The sequence below is a fragment of the Nyctereutes procyonoides genome, unplaced genomic scaffold, assembly GCF_905146905.1.
Source record: "Nyctereutes procyonoides isolate TBG_1078 unplaced genomic scaffold, NYPRO_anot_genome, whole genome shotgun sequence".
Lineage (NCBI taxonomy): Eukaryota > Metazoa > Chordata > Mammalia > Carnivora > Canidae > Nyctereutes > Nyctereutes procyonoides.
In genome coordinates, this window is record NW_026575129.1 from 3,358,248 (window position 1) to 3,380,461 (window position 22,214).

General features: G+C 44.0%; 1 protein-coding gene across 4 annotated transcripts in view; it reads right to left on the minus strand.

Moving 5' to 3' along the window:
• Window positions 1–2,417, minus strand: part of LHFPL2 (LHFPL tetraspan subfamily member 2) — a 152,822-nt gene extending 150,405 nt beyond the window's left edge. For 3 of the 4 annotated variants that reach the window (XR_008666743.1, XR_008666744.1, XM_055342212.1), the window contains exon 1: window positions 2,343–2,417. The gene's annotated coding sequence lies outside the window, so the exon portion shown is untranslated. The remainder of the gene's footprint in view (window positions 1–2,342) is intronic. The other variant, XM_055342214.1, reaches the window with a different exon arrangement.
• Between the last annotated feature and the right edge of the window lie 19,797 nt (window positions 2,418–22,214).

Here is a 22,214-nt window from a genome sequence, read left to right on the forward strand (position 1 = left end):
TCTGTGGGCTGCCAGAGGCAGGGGTACAGCCTCAACACACAGTCTGCCTAAGCAACCAGAGTTCGCTCTAAATCAGGTATCCATTCAGGCTCTTTGAATGGCATTGCTTTTTCTAGGGCATTTGAAATACTTAACAATCAACATTTAACATTTTCTGAGCACTTAGCACAAGGCACCACCCCAAACTCTATACAAAAGTAATCCTAGTTAATCTTAAAGTTAGTCTTTGACTTGAACTCTTAGTGCCACCAATTTAGAGACACAGAAACCAAGGCTGAGAGGACTTAAGTAACTTGTCCAAAGTTCAGACAGTAAGTGGCAGCACCAATTTGAGTCTCCAGTATTTTGGCCTCCTACTGGGTCAATTCTTTGCAATAAAGAATTTGAGAAGCTGCACACAATGTTCATTAAAAAGGACTACATACTTTTCTATATGTTGTTATTCTGTCTTCTACTATGGAATTTTCTTTTCTGGCCTATCCAGTTTCTACAGTGAATTCTCTTTAATTCATCAGTCCACATGCTTCATAGGCAAGTGCCATCAATTTTGAGGCCATCTATGTGGATGAGCAGTATACATTACTTTTTCCAGAAGGCAGTGCTTTGCTCTCATCCACAAAGATCCTTTTTGCCTCCTAAAGACAAATTACTGGTTCATGGACCATGTTTCAAATTATATTTGAGAATGTTCATTTGTAGAGTAATTATTCTTCCTAATTGGACTGCTCTAAAGACAAATGATTCTCCCTCCCCACCCGCATCATCTCCCGCAACATACCATGTCTTCTTTCCTGGCATAAAAGGTTTGCTGCACCCTTTGCAAATCACACCCACACACACTACGTGCCCTCTGTTGTGACCACTTAGAAAAAAATATTATACAACAACAGTGATATTACTTCAAATCCCTCAAATATTTCATTAGCATCAGATTTCTGAATAGATGAATCGCAAACCTATCACAGTCTGACAGCAAAAAGAAGTGAGAGTCTTGGGGTCGCCTGGTGGCTCGGCGGTTCCGCCCAGGTCGTGACCCCGGGGGACCCGGGGTCGAGTCCCGCATTGGGCTCCCTGCGTGGGGCCTGCTGCTCCCTCTGCCTGGGTCTCTGCCTCTCTCTCTCTCTGCCTCTCTCTCTCTCTCTCTCTGCGTCTCTCATGAAGAAAGAAAGGAAGAAAGAAAAGAAAGAAAAGAAAGAAAGAAAGAAAGAAAGAAAGAAAGAAAGAAAGAAAGAAAGAAAGAAAGAAAGAAAGAAAGAAAGAAAGAAAGAAAGAAAGAGGGGGGGAGGGAAAGAAATGAGAATCTTGGACTTTCTTTTCTGTATCTTTCATTTAATCTTCCCACTAGCCATGTGTTGTTCCCTATCTCGTAAACTTGAAAAGAAGCCTTTTTTTTTTTTTCAAGACCAGGAGGAAACAATCAGAAACACCCAGGAAAGGTTAGCGCCAAAACCTCGGCACCGACCCTCGCAGAGCCCTGGCAGCGCTCCGCCGCGAGAGCCAAGGGCCTGGGGCCGCCGCCGCCGCTGCGAGGTAGCGGCCCCGGCGGGGGGGGGGGGGGGGGGAGCGGCCGCGCTCACACCTCCTCGCTCCCGCTCCGCACACTCCCGTCCACGCCGGCTGCTCCGTCCTAGACCCAAGTTCTACTTCCACGCGCGGGTCCCCGAGGCCGACCTGCGAGCTACGCCCACGACCGGAGAAAGAGGACGGCAAACGCAGGAAGCGGCCCGGGCCCGACCGCGCCTCGCCGTGTGCCGCGGGGCAGCTCGCGCCCGACCCGGGGCCGCCCTGGGCCCGGACAACGGTCGGAGGAGGACGGCCCCTTCGCTCTTCTGGCCCCGGACCCGAGCCGCGGCCCGGGGCGCAGACCGGGGCGTGGGGCGGCCGTGCCCCGGCCCCGACCCCGGCCCCGGCCCCGGCCCCGGCGGCCCCCGAGCTGCGGCCCCGCCGCCCGGAGCCCGCCCGCTCCCGCTCCAGCATCCGACGCCCGGCCCGGTCCCGGTCCCGGTCCCGGTCCGCCGCCCCCTCCCGGTCCCGGTCCCGGTCCCGGTCCCGGTCCCCCTCCCGGTCCCGGTCCGCCGCCCCTTCCCGGTCCCGGTCCCGGTCCCGGTCCCCCTCCCGGTCCCGGTCCGCCGCCCCCTCCCGGTCCCGGTCCCGGTCCGCCGCCCCCTCCTGGTCCCCTTCTCGGTCCTGGTCCTGGTCCCGGTCCCCCTCCCGGTCCCCCTCCCCGTCCCGGTCCCGGTCCGCCGCCCCCTCCCGGTCCCACTTCCCGGTCCCGGTCCGGGTCCGGGTCCGCCGCCCCCTCCCGGTCCCGGACCCCTCCCGGCCCCACCACCCCGACTCACCGGGCTCCGGGCTCGCCGCCCCCGGGGCTCCCGGTCCGCCTGGCCGCCGGCCGCTCGGGAAGGCGGGGAGGAGGGCGCGCGGGGAGGAGGCGAGGCGGGAGCGCCGCCCCCGGCGGCCGGCGGGCGGGGGGCGGAGAGGGGCGGGGCGGGGCCAGAGCCCGGCCGCCGAGCCTCCCGCCCGGACCGGCCCCGCCGCCCGGTGGCCGCCCGCGTCCCGCTCCGGGGCCGGCGCTGGGGCGGGTCGGCCGGGCTGTCCCGCGGCGGGGGGCGGGGCGCCGGGGCGTGGCCTGCGGGGCCGGGGGCTGGCGGCGAGAGGGGATCCCGGGGGGCGGGGCCCGGGGGCAGCTCCGCGGGGCCGCGCGGGAAGACGCCGGGGCGGGGATCCCAGATCCCCGGCCTCACCCTCCTCCCCGCCTGCGGGCTCCGCGCATCCCGCCCGGGCCGGGCCGACCTCCTGCCCCCGAGGAGCCCACGCACCCGGTCCCCTCCGCCAGCCCCCGGGCTGCCAGCAAGCACCGGGACTCGACGGCCACGAGCTCGGGCGACAGCCGTCCAAGGCCCCGGAGGAGCACCCCGGCCCCCGCGTCCCCGCCTCGCGTCCGGGGTTCCTTTCTCCACCACCTGCCTGAGCGCAGACCCCGCGGCCCAGCTCCTGCCCCGCCGATTCTCGGGTAGGGTCCCCGGGGCCGCACATGCTGGCCTGGCCCGCTGCCACCTTCCGTGCTTTGAGGGCCCTCGCCGCGTCCCTAGCACCGCATCCCTCCCCGGCCCACCTGCGGGTCACGGGTCTAGAACGCGGCCCAGGCAGGCCGCGGCCCAGGCAGGCCGCTTCCTGTTCCAGAAGCTCTCGGAAGCCCTTTACCACAGAGAATTCCGAATTCAAAACTCTTCTATTCAAAACCACCCCCTTGCCCACTCCTCAGAGCTTAGCTTGCCAGTGGGGACTCCTCCCCCCCTCCCAGAAGGTTCCACACTGTATCCACTTGGGAGCTGCCGATGCTCTTGCCAGAACTGGAATGCTCTCTTTTATCTCCCTCCACCCCACCCCATCCCAGCCAAATTCTACTTATCTTCGTTGAAAAGAGTTTGTAGTACATTTCTTCTATAAAAGGATGTATGTGTTCTTCCAATTTTTGTGAAATCATACGCTAGAAATAACAAGGCTTATGGGGGAAATGGGGTTAGCAACAAAGGATTCCAAATCAATTTTTGTAAGATTTATTTATTTATTTTAGAGCGTGCGAGCATGTGCACTACTGAGGGGAGGGGCAGAGGAGGAGAATCTCAAGCAGACTCCCCCCTGATCTTGGAGCCAGACCTAGGGCTCAATTCCACGGCCCTGAGATCATGACCTCAGCCAAAACCAGCAGTCATGCCCTCCCGGGCTGAGCCCCCCAGGCACCCCCAAACAACTCCAAATCCACATAACATTGCAACTGGAACATTAACAAAAGCTGTAACCATTCCAAAAAGACATACTAGCAGAGTTTACGAGTCATGTTGAATTCCTAGTAAATATTACAGTAAATATAAATATAGGCCTTTACCTTTAAAAAAACGACGGCGGTCACCGATGGAGAGATTGGAAGGAGAGTTGTTTGAGGCTGTCGCCCTGGGAAGATAAGCACAAAATATACAAATATAAGAGGTGAATACCCCCCTCACCATAAATCCTTCCAAGTTAGAACTCATGGCCAAACCAATCCAAGAGAAGGAACACGGCGAATGGGCACGAGGCACAGCACACGTTTATTCTACATGACTAGTAGTCTGCAGTGTTTTGCTCGTAGATGTTGTTACCTGGTGGTGCAAAATATTAGAGTGCTGGCAACAATCGCTTGTGAACCAACACAACCACCTCATTTGATTAATATCCTTTCCCTACATATCAATCATTAATGACTTCATTTGTGTTACCTATACTCTCATTACAGAAACAGGCTGGTAACAGAGTAGACTCTACTCAATTTTATGCTTAGGAAGTAGGCTGTACTTCATTCTACACATGGATTGCGAGCCTGCTATATGCCAGGAAGTGTTTCAGGCCTTGTGGATGCGTCAGTGAACAAAAAGAAGCACAAAAATGTCTGCCCTTGGGGCACCTTAGTGGCTCAGTGGTTGACTGTCTTTGGCTCAGGTCATGATCCCCGGGGTCCTGGGGTCAAGTCCTGCATTGGGCTCCCCACAGGGAGCCTGCTTCTAGCCTCCGCCTGTGTCTCTGCCTTGCTCTGTGTGTCTCATGAATAAATAAAATCTTTTTTAAAAAAATGTCTACCCTTATGGAGCATACATACTTGAACGTGGCATCCCGGGATGGTATTACATATTTCATATGTATGTAATTTAAATTAGCGCCTCATCTAATGCCTTATGTTTTTGTATCTTTCAAAATGTCTGACAGTGAATGCCTACTAGGACATGTAAGTTAGACATTTTACATCCATTTTATGCCTTGTGTTATTGAATTCACAGGAGATTCACCTGAGATATCTAAAACTAAGGTTTTCTCAGAACTGTTTGTGCTATTTGGGCTAAAATTAAAGCAAGTTCCCCAGATAGGATCGTTTGGATCTGAAGAGTAGAAGAATTACATTTGGTAGGAAGCAAGAAATTAAGGATGAGAAGCGGGAGGGAGGATAGAAGAGAGAGATGCTAAAAGGTATAGTTAAGAAGAAAGTATTTCTCAGCTTTCTGGAAATGTAGCTGGAGAAAGAAGGATAATAACAGGAACTTTGGGATACTATGATGCTGCTGCTTTCATGTGTTTCAGCCAAGTGTTCAAGAAACAATGTGAGATGAGTGAGGACAAAATTGCAAGAAATTAAAGGGTACCCGAAGAGCTTGGTCAAATGACAAGGAGGCCTTAGAAGAAAGTAATTGTGAGCCACTAGATAGGTCATAAGGTAAAATTACAGTGGTGCCTGGCTACAGGGTTGTGATTCTGAGTTTACTTGCCTGTGCAAATCACTCATTTCTCTGAACAGTATACCCCACCTAGTATAACTTACATCAACAGGGCTAGATATTTTTCATGTGTGAACACTTTGTATCCTATGATGAGTATGAATCTGCTTGGAATACAAATAAAATATGCATTTACAACTGACATATTTGATATATTTTCATGATTGTCAGCATACTGAATATAGATTAACTTTAAATTTGCCTATTCATCTTCGTATAAGCTACACTCTCAAATCCACAGCCCCCTTCTTAGAGATTGACATTTCCCAAACCGTGATCATAGAATTCCAGTGCTAGACCCACATTCAGAAATCAACATCTTGGGGATCCCTGGGTGGCGCAGCGGTTTAGCGCCTGCCTTTGGCCCAGGGCGCGATCCTAGAGACCCGGGATCAAATCCCATGTCAGGCTCCTGGTGCATGGAGCCTGCTTCTCCCTCTGCCTATGTCTCTGCCTCTCTCTCTCTCTCACTGTGTGCCTATCATAAATAAATTAAAATAAAATAAATCAACATCTTTTGAAGATCACATAAAAAATGAAATGATTTAAGCAGAGAATCTCTTCAAGGAAATGAGCAAAATTGCAGTTCACCAACTTGAGGTCCTGTGAAAAATGAGTCTCTTAAAAATTATCATTCTGCCTTTTTATCCATGGATCTAATAATACAAAGAAATCATCTGAAATTCTAAGAATCCAGTTTCCTTGACAGATATGGATAAAGAAGAGGCAGTTTTGAGCACAAAGACTTGAAAAGCTCTCCTAATTAAAAGGGCTCTGGGCAGTTAAAATCAGTGCTCTCTGATCCATGTGAGACAGAAGCAGTCTTCTGGCTACAGAATGGGCTGGCCAAAGTATCCAATGGGCTTAGCCAAGTCATATTTCATTTTCTGCCTATAACTCGCAGTTTTTAACACAAGGGTGAAAATGACACTCCTAAATACTAAAATAAATAAAATAAAATAAAATAAAATAAAAGAAAAGAAAAGAAAAGAAATCCCTATTTTTCCTGAAATCCCATTACCAAGGTGCTCGGCTATTTGTTGAACGAGGATAGCAAAATGTCTCCAAGTGAGAATAACTATTACAAGTACAAATAGGCATGTAGGAGTTCTCAGTAGCCACATTACAAGAGGGCAGTAGGACTAAGTCAGATATCCAGGGTCATGAGCCCCTGATAAAGAAAATCTCAGTGATCTGGAGAAATGCTTCCTTAATTTTCACACATCTATTAAAGACACTATCCATACAGAAGCCAAGAGAAAGCATAGCCCTAAATACACTGTGGCTAAGCCATGAAAGAAATGAGCACACAGAACTTTGGGCATTCGTTCTCTTCTGGCAAAACTAAGGGTTGTTGACCACTTTTATCTTCAGGCCACAAAGTTTCTACCTTTTGGCCTTCCTTTATTCTATAAATGAAGCAGTTTTAATTTGCCACTGACTTCTAAAGAAGTAGTCTGCTTTCCTGCCTCTAGTTCCAAAACTTGATTCCATGTGACTCCAGCACAACTCAACTCAAGAAGGTGCTCTGTTCATTTCCTCCTATTATGTCACCACTACCATAAACAAATCCATCTGGCCCTCATCCAATTGAGCTTACCCCTGAAGTGAGGTGGAAATTTCCATACAGCGAGAATGTTCTATGCAATATTACTTTATAAGTTACATGCAAATTCTGCAACATTCTTAGCTGCTCCATAACGCATAACTGAAAGATGCAATTCATTCCAAGTATTCACCTGCAGACATTTTCTGGGATGACAAACTTTTCTCTGAAGAGGTATGAAATACAAAGAAGCTTGGAGGATTAGCTGTCTTACAGTATTCATGACAGGTATAAACCCATCCAAAGAAAGTATGCTTTAGCCCTTTATAACAACAACGCTGTGCATCTTGCCCCTCACTTGGGCTTTATCTTCTCTATTATGAATTATGTGTTGCTCTCAAAACCTCAAAGAGGTAAGGTTTTTCTATTACCCTTATTAATACCTACAATAAAATTTGGAAAATACTCTGTGATTCAAGAGCAATGCTGAGATGAGAATTTAAGGAAACCACTGCTGTTTTTTGCATTGTGAAGAGGATACTTGTCCCTAATCTGGTCCAGACTGAAAAACCCAATCTCCAATCTGAAAACTTTGCCTTTAAGGAGCTTTTTTTCTTTTACTCTCCTTTAATTGTCTTCTGAAAACAAGAAGTACAACACATAAATCTCTAAAACCAGCAACTGTTGGGGACCCTATTTTCATATAGTGCTACAGTTAGAGGATACATTATTTTCTATTGATAATTATTATTGGTCATAATGTGTATTCTATTTCCATATGGCCCTGGGATGACTTGTAGTTAAATATAATAGAAGAAGGCAAGAAGTTCTCTTACCAGAGTCTTGATTTACCATAGTTGAGCATTAAATTTAGCTCTGGGCTTCCCAGACACAAGGCAAGAATGACATACAGTGAATAATACAGTTCTCATGGTCTGGTAAAAGAATCATAGTTGTTCTTCAAGTTAGACAAACTTTTTCCTGGCATTAACTTCTAAGAGGAATTGAATCATGGGAATCCTTACATAAGAGCCACTGGGCAATCTAAACATTTGGGTGCAGTGTCTTCACTGAGAGAAAGCAACAGCCTCATGCCCTGCAGAGTAGAGAGGGTAAAAAGTTCACAAGAGATGACAGGATTGTCTAGACTGTGTTTCTGTCATGGCTGAAACTGCATTATCTAAATTGAACTTCTGTGTAGATTCTGAGACCCAGAGGATATACTCCATGTCCTCCATTAAGAAAAGAAAAACAGGGATCCCTGGGTGGCGCAGCGGTTTGGCGCCTGCCTTTGGCCCAGGGCGCGATCCTGGAGACCCGGGATCGAATCCCACATCAGGCTCCCGGTGCATGGAGCCTGCTTCTCCCTCTGCCTGTGTCTCTGCCTCTCTCTCTCTGTGACTATCATAAATAAATAAATAAAAATAAAAAAAAAAAAAGAAATTAAAAAAAATAAGCAAAATCTTTAAAAAAAAAAAAAAAAAAAAAAAAAAAAGAAAAGAAAAACAGGGATCCCTGGGTGGCGCAGCGGTTTGGTGCCTGCCTTTGGCTCAGGGCGCGATCCTGGAGACCCGGGATCGAGTCCCATATCGGGCTCCCGGTGCATGGAGCCTGCTTCTCCCTCTGCCTGTGTCTCTGTCTCTCTCTCTCTCTGTGTGTGTGTGAATATCATAAATAAATAAATAAATTTAAAAAAAATAAAAAAAAGAAAAGAAAAACAAAGGAGCTTTGTATTAAATGAATTCTGCAAAATAAATGAATGAATGAATGAATGAATAAATAAATAAATAAATAAATAAATAAATAATTTCTTCATCTACTTCACCTAGCTTTCTCAGTCCTAAACATTCTATTATTTCACGTAGAACTCATTTGACAACTATGACCTGTGTTCATTTCAGAACAACCTTGGGAAGGTTTTCAATGAAAACAAGAATTAAGGACAAGGCCAGTCCACACAACTGAGATTCATTCTAGCTTTTATTCCAGCAGAATGGCATTTCACTATGCTAATTATACAAAATAATGTTCAATCACTTTTGAGGTCATATAAATGAGGCTAACATAAGCTGTGAAATTAAAATGAAACATAAAACTAGTTTTTATAGTTGAAGAATGACTTCTTTAAATATCTTGTGAAACACTGCTGTTAGACAACAGTCTCAAAATAGTAATAAGTGCCTCTGTAATTTTCTAGAGTGTCACAAGAAAAATGTTTGATATTAATGAATTCAAGTCCCTACACTGCCTTCAGATGCAGTTTGTGTTCACTAAATGCAAAATAATAAAAGCTCCTTGTTATGAAAAGATCATGGGCTTTGGATTCCTAGGGACTGTGTATACATAACACTTCCTCCACTATTAGTTACAAAATGCTCATGGGCAAGTTACTTAACCTTTAAAAACTTTACTTTTCTTGCTTTTTAAACTTTTTTTTTTTTACTTAAAGTAGGCTCCACACACAATGTGGGGCTCGAACTCATGACCCTGATATCAAGAGTCACATGCTCCACCCACTGAACCCCTACTTTTCTTTCTTTTAAGTGAGGATTATGAGGACTTATTGCATGGGGTCATTATGACGTTACATGATTATTATTACAGTGTATGTAAAGGTGTCTACTGTAATGCTAACATATAACAGGTGCCCAATAGACATTTATTCCTTCCCCCTGACATCCATAATCCTGCAAAAAGTCTTCTCCAAGTTTAAGGAGACCAGTCTTCCCAATTTACCAATTACACAGCTTTCCTATGCTGTTTTTTAAAAATGACAGAAGAAAAAAGAAAGAAAAAATGACAGAAGAATGAAAACACTGTGGTACTGGCATAAGGATAGAAATATAGATCAATGGAATAAAATGGCAAATCCAGAATAAACTCACATTTATGGTCAACTGATTTTCAACAAACGGTGCTGGGACAACTGGATAAATACATGCAAAAGAATTAATATGAACCCCTACCCATTCAAAAATGGATTGCTCAAAATGCATTAAGATCTAAATATATGAGCTAAAACTATAAAACTCCTAGAAGAACACAGAGGAGTAAATCGTCATGACCTTGGGCTCGTTGATAACTTAGATATGACACCAAAATTACAATTAAAAAAAGAAAAAAATACATCAAATGTACTTCATTAAAACTAAAAACTTTTGTGTGACAAGAGAACACCATCAAGAAAGTAAGAATAAAACCACAAAATTGGTTAAAATATTTGCAAAACATGTATCTGATAAGGCACCTGTCTCCAGAATATATAAAAAAACTCTTACAAGTCAATTATAAAAGACAACCCAATTTAAAAAACTGGGCAAAGGATCTGAAGAGATGTTTTCCCAAAGAATATATACAAATGGATAATTAACACCTGAAAAGATGCTCATTAGTGATTACAAAAGTGCAAATGAAGGGTGCCTGGGTGGCTCAGTTGCCTCAGCCTAGGACTCTTAGTTTTGGCTGAAGTCCCAAACTCAGGGTCCTGAGACTGAGACCCATGATGGGTGTGGAGCGTGCTTGGGATTTTCTCTCACCTTCTGCCCCTCTTTGCATTCTTTCTCTCTCTCTTTAAAAAAAAGAAAGAAGAAGAAAGAAAGAAAGAAAGAAAGAAAGAAAGAAAGAAGAAAGAAAGAAAGAAAGAAAGAAAAGAAAAGAAAGAACAAATGAAAACAATACATATGCCAGTATGACTAAAATAAAGCAAGCAGAAAATAACACTGTTGTTAAGGATGTAGAGAAAGTGAAACCTTCATACCCTGCTTGTGGGATTATAAATGGTTCAGCCGCTTTGAGAAACAGTCTAATACTTCTCAAAAGGCGAAATATGGAACTACAATTTGACCAAGAAATTCCTCTCTTGGTATGTACAGAAGAGAAATAAAAACAGGTCTACACCAAAACCTATAGAGAATGTTCACGTGGTATCGTTCATAGCAGGCAAAAAAGTGAAAATGCAAATATCCATGAACTGATGAATGGATACACAAAAGGGTTATATACATACAATATATATTTGTTATATTATTCAGTAATAAAAATGAGTCAAGTACAACATGGATGAACTTTTTTTTAACTTTTTTTTTAATAAATTTATTTTTTATTGGTTTTCAATTTGTCAACATATAGAATAACACCCAGTGCTCTGGATGAACTTTTTTTAAAAAAAGATTTCATTTATTTATTCATGAGAAAGACACAGAGAGAGGCAGAGACATAGGCAAAGGGAGAAGCAGGCTCCTTGTGGGGAGCCCAATGTGGGACTCGATCCCAGAACCCTGGGATCAGGCCTTGAGTGGAAGGCAGCCACTCAACCCCTGAGCCCCCCAGGTGCTCCAACATGGATGAACTTTGAAAACATTATGCTAAGTATAAAAAGCCAATAACAAAAGAGCACATATTATATGATTCCATTTATATGAAATGTCTAAAATATGCAAATCTATAGAGACAAAAATAGATTCAAGTTTGCCTAGGGCTGGGGTGGAGAGGAGGGTAGGGGGAAGTGAGGAGTGACTGCTAATGGGTATGGATTTCTTTTGGGGGCAGCAAAAATGTTTTAAAATTAGATTGTGGTGATGGTTGCACAGTTCTGTGAATATATTAAAAACTACTGAACTATAAACTTGAAATGAGTGTGCTTTTTGGCATGTGAAATATATCTCTGTTTATAAACAGAAATTAAGAAAAAAAATGAGGGACACTGGGTGGCTCAGTGGTTGAGCGACTGCCTTTGGCTCAGGGCATGATCCCAAGATCTGGGATCGAGTCCCACAACGGGCTCCCTGCATGGAGCCTACTTCTCCCTCTGCCTGTGTCTGCTTCCCTCTCTGTGTGTCTCATGAATAAATAGATAAAATCTTGGGGAAAAAGAAGAAAAGAAATGATAGGAGAAACGATTGTACTACCAACAACCAGGAGTAACATTTGCTTACTGTGTAAGAGAGGGATACAAGGATGGCTAAGCATGGACTCTATCCTCAAAGTGCTTAAAATCTAGCCAATGGATGCAGTTCAATGAAGATGAGTGTATATTTTGATTGCCAGTGGGACCACAATTAAATAAATGGGTGGAATGCAGTGTTTATCTAATGCACAGTGCTGAGCATCGTGCTAAGCCTGGGGATGTGAAGTTTGCATGTGTAACTCTCTATAGGCACCCAGCCTTTTGGAGTGACAGAGAAGGGTTTGGGTAAAAGTGCCGCGCTAGAGAGCGGGTGCCGAAGAAGCTTATCACTACTGAAAGGAAGTGAGAGGAGGGGAAGGAGGTTTACTGGGGGTGATGACACTGTTTTCAGGAGTGAGTAGGAGTTCACAAGTTGAAAGATAGAAGAAGGCAATCCACTCGAAGGAGACTGAATGAACAAAGGTCCTGAAGCATCAGCAAGTGCGTGGCTGAAGAACACACAGAAAAGTGAGAGATAAGAAATTGACTGAAGGAGGGGGGGGGGGTGGATGTTAGTGAGAAACCCAACATCCTATGAATCACATTAAGAAGTTCAACTCAAGGTCCCCAGGAAGCCAATGAAGGTTTTCAACCCCAGGATGGCCCAGTCTTAGGTTGCTCTGCCTGCTATGGGAGGAAACGGACTAGATGAGAACAAAATCAGAAATGGAGAGACCCATATTCCAAGAGAGTGGGGATAAGGACCAACATAAGTAACAGTGGCAGGCTTACAGTGCCAACTAGGTGCTCAGGGAAGGAAAACAAGTCAAGGATGACCGCCAGGTTTCCAGGCTGGGTGACACATGACATGTTGTGTCAGCCATAGAAGGACTGAACGTGGAAGAAGGGATGAGATGCCCGAGGAGGCATGGAAAATGTGATATACTCCTCATATGAATATGTTAGAAGGTAGGGGAGGAATAGTAGAGTAGCCCCCAAACAGAGAAGGCACTTTGAGGCCAGAAAACAAATCAGGTCACTCCATTCAGTTTACATAGAATTTTAATCAGGGTAAATTACTGAGGTGTGTGTCTTGGCAGGATATGAAGGGTATACAGGAAAGGTGGGCAGATCCAGCAGAGGACAATCCATGGCAGCTACATAATTATTCTCCAAAAAGTATGGATCTTAGTCTAATTTTAGAGAGTGAGGGGACATGCAGAAAAACACTGTAGTGAGGTCAGAGGGTTTGCATGTATCTAATTGACAGCTAACTTTTAGTTAGATTTTGGAGCACCACTTGTGTGTCAGGAAGGGGAAAGATCATGTTATCTCTAACAGATTCATGGAAGGCAAAAACAAGCCTCCTCCCATCCTGGCCTTAATGGGCATTTCTAAGGGAATATATTAATCTCCAGAACACACAGCCCCAAGAGAGATTATCAAATGAACATAAACAAGACAGAGGGCCAAAGATGAAGTCAGTACTGTCAGCGCTCCTACAGAGTGCAAGAGGCCATAGGCCACAGATATATAGAATGAGAATTTCCCTCCTGGAAACTTTAAAGATTAGTGCCAAATTCTTCCCTTTGCCACCAGATTGTGGAATTAGGCACAGTTATACCTTCCTTGGTACCCAAGCCAAGGGCAGGCCTTCAGGCACTAGAAGACACCAACTTCTATTTTGGTCACTCAGACTATACCAACGATTATTAGATAGTCCTGATAAATCTTGGCACACTGAATGCTTTCTAGCCAAATAAAAAATAGCTAACAGGCCCTGGGAAAGATTCCCCCGAGGGACTTCACCATCCAGGTTCTGATGGAGTCTGGGAGACTTTCTAGACATTTAGCCAAGTTGGGTTGAATCAAATATCGTTGTCATTTATGAGGACATGTAAAATGCACCAGTTGTCTAAACCAGTATTCCCAATGGGCACCACCTCATTCATTAGTTTAACACTTAATAACTAAAAAGCTAAGAGAAATTTCCCCTTGTTTTGAGTTGTTCTTTTGCACTTATACTCAATACTACTTCAGAAGCTTCCATAACTGTGTAACCCAGATAAGGCCCTCAAATCCTATTGGGATTATTGATTCTCAAGTCAAAATAAAGTTTCAGTGCAACTCATAATGCATTTATTGATTGCTGATGGGATCAAAATTAACATGAAAAATAATCAATAAAACCATCCTAAAAATAAAGCCACATCAGAAACAATCTCTGTATCTTCTAATGTGGGACTCTATGTGTCAGTGCAAAGTTCCCTTAGAAACCTGAACTTTCTTTGACCTGGTAGAAAGTCACCATTTCAACATAGGATGAAAGACAATATGATATGCCTGTTCAAAAGTAAACAATCATTCAAAGTGCATTTTAACCTCAGAGACCTCAAAAGAAAAAGCAGCTACCATGTTTACTGATAACACAAAAGGAATTCAGGAGAAACATTTCAAACTTAGAAAACAAATTGTTAAATCTTTCTTATCCCTTGTCTGAAACTGGCTGTGGTCCAGAAGCATAGATTCTCTTTCTCTCAGCCCAGAATACTTCCCAAAACTTCCACACTCATGACATTGTAAGTGAAGGAAACTTGCCAATGCCTGAAGGTAGCAATGCCAGCAACCTGCTAACATTTTAATGTAAGAGACTGTGCATATACTGTGTTCTTCAAGGAGCTGCCTTGAGAAAATGTATTCATTTCTCTCAGTTTTCAACATTGCGAAATAAAGCCATTTAATAATGCTTTATATGCATAAATTGAATTTTAATAAATTCATAGTTTTATTGTACTTTTTATAACCCAAGTCTCACAAATCTTCACGGAAATTATTAGCAACAGTTTATGGCATCTTACAAAGTCCAAACTATAGCCATGGTGGCTCAACTATTATCTCAGGCGATTCCAGGTAGTGGTGGAGTGGGGGAACTAAATGTCCATTTCTGTTTTGGTGTTTACTGTCCAAGCCCTAACCAAGCCCAGGATTTCTTTGTAGTCATTTTTCTAATAAAGTAGCCTAACTAAACATTCTATATGGCAGTTGGATGATAAGAAAATGCTTTTAGAAGATTCACTACTAGGTTTTTATTTATATCCTTTTTTTTTTTAGAGGGGAGGGGAGGGACAGAAAGAGAGAGAGAATATTAAGCAGGCTCCACACCCAGCACAGAGCCTGATGTAGAGCTCAGTCTCACAACTTTGAGATCGTGACCTGAGCCAAAATCAAGAGTCGGACACTTAATTGACTGGGCCACCCAGGCACCCCTTATTTATATCTTGAGAGAACTTATGTTGAACTATATCCCACATGAAGACAAAGTCATTTTGGAATTATTTGCTGAGTGGGAAGTTCCAGGAAAGACCAAGTATCTAATGACCCAAGTCTTACTCTTCGGTCATTATCTCATGACCAATGTATAGGAAACTCTCAAGCGTAAGGATAAGTTGAACCCTTATCTCGTACTATACAACAACTCAGAATGGATCAGAGACCCAATGGGAGAGCTGAAACTATAAAATTCTTAGAAGAAAACATGGAAGCAAATCTTCCTGACCTTGATTTTGGTAATGGATTACTAGCTATGGCACCCACGAGAAATAAACAAAAGATAAATCACACTTCATCAAAATTTACAACTTTTGTACATCAAAGTACACTATGAAGAAAGTAAAGAACCCCACAGAATGGAAGAAAATATTTGAGAATCATATATCTGATAAGGCTTTAGTACCCAAAACATATAAATAGTTCTTATAACTCAATAACAAAAAGACAACCCAAATAAAAATGGGCAAGGGATCTGAATAAACATTTCTCCAAAGAAGACATACAAATGGCCAATAGGCACACAAAAAGATATTCAACATCTTTAGTCATTAGGAAAATGCAAATCAAAACCATAAAGAGATACCCCTTGACGCCCACCAGAATGGCTATAATAAAAAACAAAACAAGGGAAAAGAACAAGTGCTGCCAAGGACATGGAGAAATTGGAACCCTCCTACATTGCTAACAGGAATGTAAAATGATGCAGTTGCTTGGGGAAACAGTTGTGCAGTTTCTTAAAAAGTTAAAGATAGGGTTCAAACATGACCCAACAATTCCACTCCTACGTATGTACCTGAAAGAACTGGAAAACAGGATCCCGAACAAAAACTTGTACATGAATGTTTATAGCATGCTTTATAGTATCAGTCAAAAAGTAAAGACACACCAAATGTCCAAGCTAAATGTAGTATATTCACAGAGCATAATATTAAGTCATAAAATGGAATGGACTACTGATACATGCTACAATATAGATAAATGCTGAAAACATTAGACTTGGTGAAGAAGCCAGCCACAAAGGACACCTATGAGTCCATTTCTATGAGGTGTCCAGAATAGGTAAATATAGAGACAGCAGATGAGAGGTCACCAGAGGCTGCAGGAGGGGGAAATGGTGAATGATTGCTAATGGGTATGGGATTTCTCTTTTGGGGTGATGAACATGTTTGGAAATTTGACAGTGGTGGTGGTTGCACAACCTTGTGAGAGCCTACTGGAAGCCACGGAATTATAAACTTTAATTAAAATGGTTAATTTTGTTTTATGTGAATTTTATCTCAAATAAAAAACTATTTTCGGGATCCCTGGGTGGCGCAGCGGTTTGGCGCCTGCCTTTGGCCCAGAGCGCGATCCTGGAGACCCTGGATCGAATCCCACATCGGGCTCCCGGTGCATGGAGCCTGCTTCTCCCTCTGCCTGTGTCTCTGCCTCTCTCTCTTTCTCTCTCTGTGACTATCATAAATAAATAAAAATTAAAAAAAAAACTATTTTCTAACACCAAAAAGTAAGCAGTGAGAAGAGTAACATTGTTTTATATTTTTGTAAACCTTTCTTACAAATGACTTGGTAGAAAAGAGTTGAGTGCTTTTATCTGCTTCTGCATTCAAACTGTTACAATACTGTTTGAAGTGTATGAGGAGGGATCCCTGGGTGGCACAGCAGTTTAGCGCCTGCCTTTGGCCCAGGGCGCGATCCTGGAGACCCGGGATCGAATCCCATGTCGGGCTCCCGGTGCATGGAGCCTGCTTCTCTCTCTGCCTCTTTCTCTCTCTCTCTCTCTCTCTCTCTCTCTCTGTGTGTGTGTGTGTGGCTATCATAAATAAATAAGAATTAAAAAAATGAAGTGTATGAAGAAAAACCATCTCACATAGATATGTAGATGGAAAAAGGAGACTTTAATGTCCTTTTTAGATAATAGTGGATACTCATTCTCCTTTGATATGACACCCAGATTCAACAAACGATAGATTTTTAGGTTAGTTTCGATGTGGAATCTGAAACCAAATCAATTAGCTTTTTGTGTTCTGTTATTTTAAAATCCACTGGTTTACCTTGCAGAAGTAAAAAAAAAAAAAAAAATGGAAGGGTGAGACTGAAGGGTGGTAAGGCTTTTTCCTTTGCATGTATATAACCCTGATTTAATTTCAATAAAGAAAATGTGGAAAAGGATAAAGAATTTTGTTCAAGGTTATTAGTTAATAATTAACAATGGAGTTGTTCTACTTAAGGAACATACTACACTGAGTGAAAGGGAGAGATGTACTTTCAGTCTACAAATATTAAGCTCCCTTGTATATGCTAGATTTGGGCTGGGTGGCAGGAGCACCTGGACGCAGGAAGCAATTGGAAGGAAGTGTACAAGATACCACCATTTGCTTCAAAAGTTTGCCCAGCCCCAGCTGGGCTGAGCTCAGGCTGCTTTCCCTGGCCCGGGGTGGTGGTGGAGAGGAGACTTCACAGCCCAGCCAGCCAGCACCAGAATGCAGACTTCCCCAGGGAAGGTGGAGGCACCTGTGTCATCGAGCCACGGGCACAGTAGGTCCTCAGAATTCCTCTGGGGAGCTCTACTCAACTAAGAAAAATGTACACCAGTAGAAGGATTGTTCTTGCTGTTGTTTGACTTAAAAAATATATAAAAATCTTCTTTGAAAAACCGTAAGTTCATTGATTTCATCTTTTTTATGCATCTTTTTACAACACTGAGATCATGCTGTAGATAGCCTCATAGCTCCCCCCACCCCCCACTTAACCACCATGACCTAACCATTTCCTCATGTTAGAAAACATTTTGTCTGCTCCAGTGTTAAATCCCCTCCTAAGCAAGGCCCATTTCTGTGCTTGCTAGTGACTGACCAGGGGTGCACATTCCACTAGAGAATCCTCATGGTTTCCTTACAGCTCTGTTAAGAGCCTCAAATATGTCAAGAACCATTTTTTTAAGACCTTAGTTTTCTATCAGACCAATTGCCCTGCATCGCTGTTGGATGGTATCCTCTGCCACCAGCTTGAGAAAGCCACGGCAGGCCGAGTAGAGAAGACCCCAGGACTCCCAAGGAAGGCACCTAGACCACCTATTGAGGTAAAACCCAGCCATGTCCCATAATACTGTGACCTCGGAAACATTATTTAATCTCTTTGCACATCAGTTTTTTCATAAGTAAAAGGGAAAAATGCTAACAGTGTCTCCTACCTCATAGGATTGTTAGTGGGTACATGGAAGGTGCTTATCACAATGCGTGGGACTTGGGGAAGTCGAGACGTTTCTTCAGGGTACGAACTTGCAACCAGCAGATAGAGATGACCTAGAGATCTAATGCACAGCATAGTGATCACAGAGAACAATACTATATTGCAGATTTCAATATTGCTAAAACAGCAGGTCTTAATTTTTCCCAATGCACACACACACACGCACACACAATATAGTTAGGTGACATTGATAGGGTGTTAGCTAAGCTATGTGGGTAATCATATTGCAATACATAAATGTACAAATCAACACACAATAGACCTTAAATTACACAATGTTATATGTCAATTATATCTCAATAAAAATAAAAGAAACAAGCTTGACAAGTATTAAATGTTTAATACATGTTAGTGGTGACCATTATTGTTAAGTAGAATCAGAAAACCCTGGGCTGGCAGCACCCAAGTCTCAGTGGACACGGCATTCAACTTCCGGCAGGCTTTGCGTTTCGGCCCTGTGGATCAGGATTAGCAGACCTACCTCACAGGGTTGTACCGTCTGACATTTAAGTGAGCTCAGCGTGGAGCAGCTCCAGGGCCTGCTCGCAGTGGGCACGCAGGAAACAGTTGTTAGGTCTCAGGTTCCTTTTAGAAGTACCACCCCCAAAGCCACAGAGCAGGTGTTTAGCAGACTGAGGGGAGACGTTTGGGGACAGAAGGTTTTGGGGGGAAGAAGAGAGGCACAGAGGCTGCTGTTTGGGTAATTCCCTTCTTACTGCCCCGGGGTCACCGGGTGGTGAGGCCTCAGGAGTCTCCACTACCCTGAGACCCACCATCAAGGGAGAGGGACACCCTGGGGCCAGCAGACTGTTTTCTTAATTTGCTTCTCCTCAGGGGTTCTGGTGGAGGACCCCTTCAGCTGTGGTAGGGTGGGGATGTTTCAATAAGTGTGTTATCTGTAAGATCAAGTTCCTCTGTTTAGAAAATATCAATCACTTGTGGAATCACAGACGTGGGAGGGTTGGGGATGAAACAGGCTCCCCAGGCAGTTCCCAAACAGAGGGCCTTTTGGTAGGGTTTTCTTTGGGGGACTTTTCAAAGGCTCCTGCCTGGCTGGCTGCCCCAGGCTAGTCGTCAGAATGTAGGACTCCATGGGAGAAAGCGTGGTTGTCAGCAGACAGGGTGCCTCCGTGTGTGTCCTTGCCTGCGGCCCAGCACATAGGTCACGTTAAAGCACCCAACTACTTTGGGAATTAGGCAAGGGAATAAAGGAGTCAGTTGATCTATAAGTCGGGGACTTGGGTAATTAAGGAGTAATTCAAAGATGGCTCAAGAGGTTTATCAGGCCTGCCTCCTCTGCCTCTAATCTCTCAGTTCCTCTTGGACTCCTCTCTTCAACTCCATCTTGGAAGAGTTCCTTTCCAGTTTTTCGCCTTACTTCCAGCCCCCTGGCCAAATCTGCTGTCTGTCCTTTAAAACCCTTGGACCCTGGAGAGTCCATTTGTCTGCCTGGCCCAGAGGGTAGCCTCTCTCCAGTTGAAAGCTGTCTCCCTAGGGGATCCCTGGGTGGCTCAGCGGTTTGTCGCCTGCCTTTGGCCCAGGGCGTGATCCTGGAGTCCCGGGATAGAGTCCCACTATCGGGACTCCCTGCATGGAGCCTGCTTCTTCCTCTGCCTGTGTCTCTGCCTCTCTCTCTCTCTCTCTGTGTGTGTGTGTGTGTGTGTCATGAATAACTAAATAAAGATATGAAAGAAAGAAAGAAAGAAAGAAAGAAAGAAAGAAAGAAAGAAAGAAAGAAAGCTGCCTCCCCAAGCCCCTGAAATGCAGTGGTTCCTCTGAGTCATCGTGGTATTTCCCCTGCTCGGGATCTGCTATGGGCTCACCTGGACTGAAGTGAGCTCCCGGTGTCACACAGCTTACCTTTGCCCGGGGATATGAAGTGTTAGCCAACTCCCTGTTGCCGCCATGGCCTGCCTTGGATTCCCAGCATTGGTTTTCTTCGATCGCGTGCTCTGTATCTCTGTGTAGTCACTACACCTGCCCCTCCAGCCTGGGGCATACCATTGGTAAATATTTACAAGATGACTGAGAGCAAGGTACTGTGCTAGGGGCCAGAGAATAGAAAGTTAGAAGACTTGTCTTCAAAGAGCTTCTGAGCTAACTTAGGGCCAAATACAGCTGAAGTGTTGGGTGCCGGGAGACTACTCAGAATGGCAAGCCGGAAGGACTTTCTTCCCTGGGAGAGTCAGGGAGGGCTTCCCAGAAGAGGTGGGATGTGAATTGAACAGTAGTGGATTAGGCAGGCCAGTGGTTCTAAATGCATTTAATTTAAATTTAAATTTTATTTTTTGTTCTCAGTGCATTTTAAAGAAATATATGTACTGGGTTCTAGCCCAGAGTGGTGATACATAGGTCTGAGGTGGGGTCTAGTTGCTGAATTCTCCTTCCTCCTCTTCCTTCTCCTCCTCCTTCTTTTTTAAGTTTCATGGGTGACTGAGTTAGGTGATCAATGTTGAGAATTGTTGGTTGTGGTGAGGCAGGGAGAAGTAAACATATCAGAGAGAGGAAACAGCTGTAACCAAAGAGGAAAAGCAGGAAAGCACAGAGCTTTTATTTTGGCTAAGACAGGCAAGAAATAGACTCATTTTGCTGGTACATATTTGTGCTTGAAAGGTAGCTCTGAAGTTTAGGTTCTATACTTTAAGTCATGGGAAGCCATTGATGGTTTCTGAAGGTGGGGGAGAGGTCTGAAGAGATAGGACAGTGTTTCTATAACAAACACTTGCTCTGCCTAGAATTCTCTCTTCTCAGGCTTGAAGGAGGAACATTACTTTCCTGGGTCCAGAAGCGTTAGTCCTCATTTTTTTGTGATTGCAGGGAAAGTTAAAACTAGATGTCATTAAAAACAAAACAAAACAAAACAAAACTAGATGTCATGTTGACTCCTGTCCCGGGATGATTGGCAGTGATTATGGCCATTGCTTTATTCCCATGTCCTCCAAAAGACAATCATAAAAATGAGCCTGATGTTGCATTTCCCAAAACTTCAACCATCTGATCATGTCCATGGACAGGCAGTTTTCATAGACGTGCAGGTAAAGGCAACAGAAAAGAAAAAAGGGAGCAATTTAAGAGATGTAGCAAAGTAAGAAAGGTGGGACTTGGAATGCAAAGTAGGCAACCAGGATAACATATAAGGAATTCTTTTTTTTTTTCATATAAGGAATTCTTAAGGAAAATAAGAGTGTTTAATCGACAGAGCAGCTGCCCTCAAAGACCCAAAGACTGTCACCAGGCTTGTTATGTATATTGGTAAGCTTCCCCGAGAAGTGACGGGATGGGAGTGTTCACACAGGTCATGGAGGCTAAGCTCTAACACTTAGGGTTCTGGGCTCTATTAAGTGCTTGAACTTGTAGAGTCAGCCATTGCCCTCAGCAAAAGGCCATACACCCAGACTGTAACCACAGCGCTGTTTATAATAACGACACCTCTCTTTGTATGTCAGGCATTACATCTCTTTTGAATGCTGCACAAAATCCAGTATGATTTTGGGCTGTATGAAAAATTGCTGATGAAAAATATATTACGTAGGGCTTCCACCTTCCTTTAATTCTAGTGGCCCACGTACATTATCCAAAAACAAAACAAAAAAAAAAAAACAACCCATGTTATACTTACAGAACATAGTATTTTTCTCTCTAAAAATTAAAAATCTCTTTTTTAAGTCCTGACCACTATTATTCAGGATGAATCCTAGCACTCTGTTCTCTCTCAAGAAACCCTCCTACAAATTAGATGCTTGATTACATCCACGAGCTCTGCAAGAACTCCCAACAAATAAGACCTTTCATAGTAAATGGTGAAATAGAACAATAGGAAAGGGCAGCTTAATAGCTACTCTACTGAAATATATGGAGAATTCTTGTTAGGAAAATATTGGGGGAAATGTCTGCACTG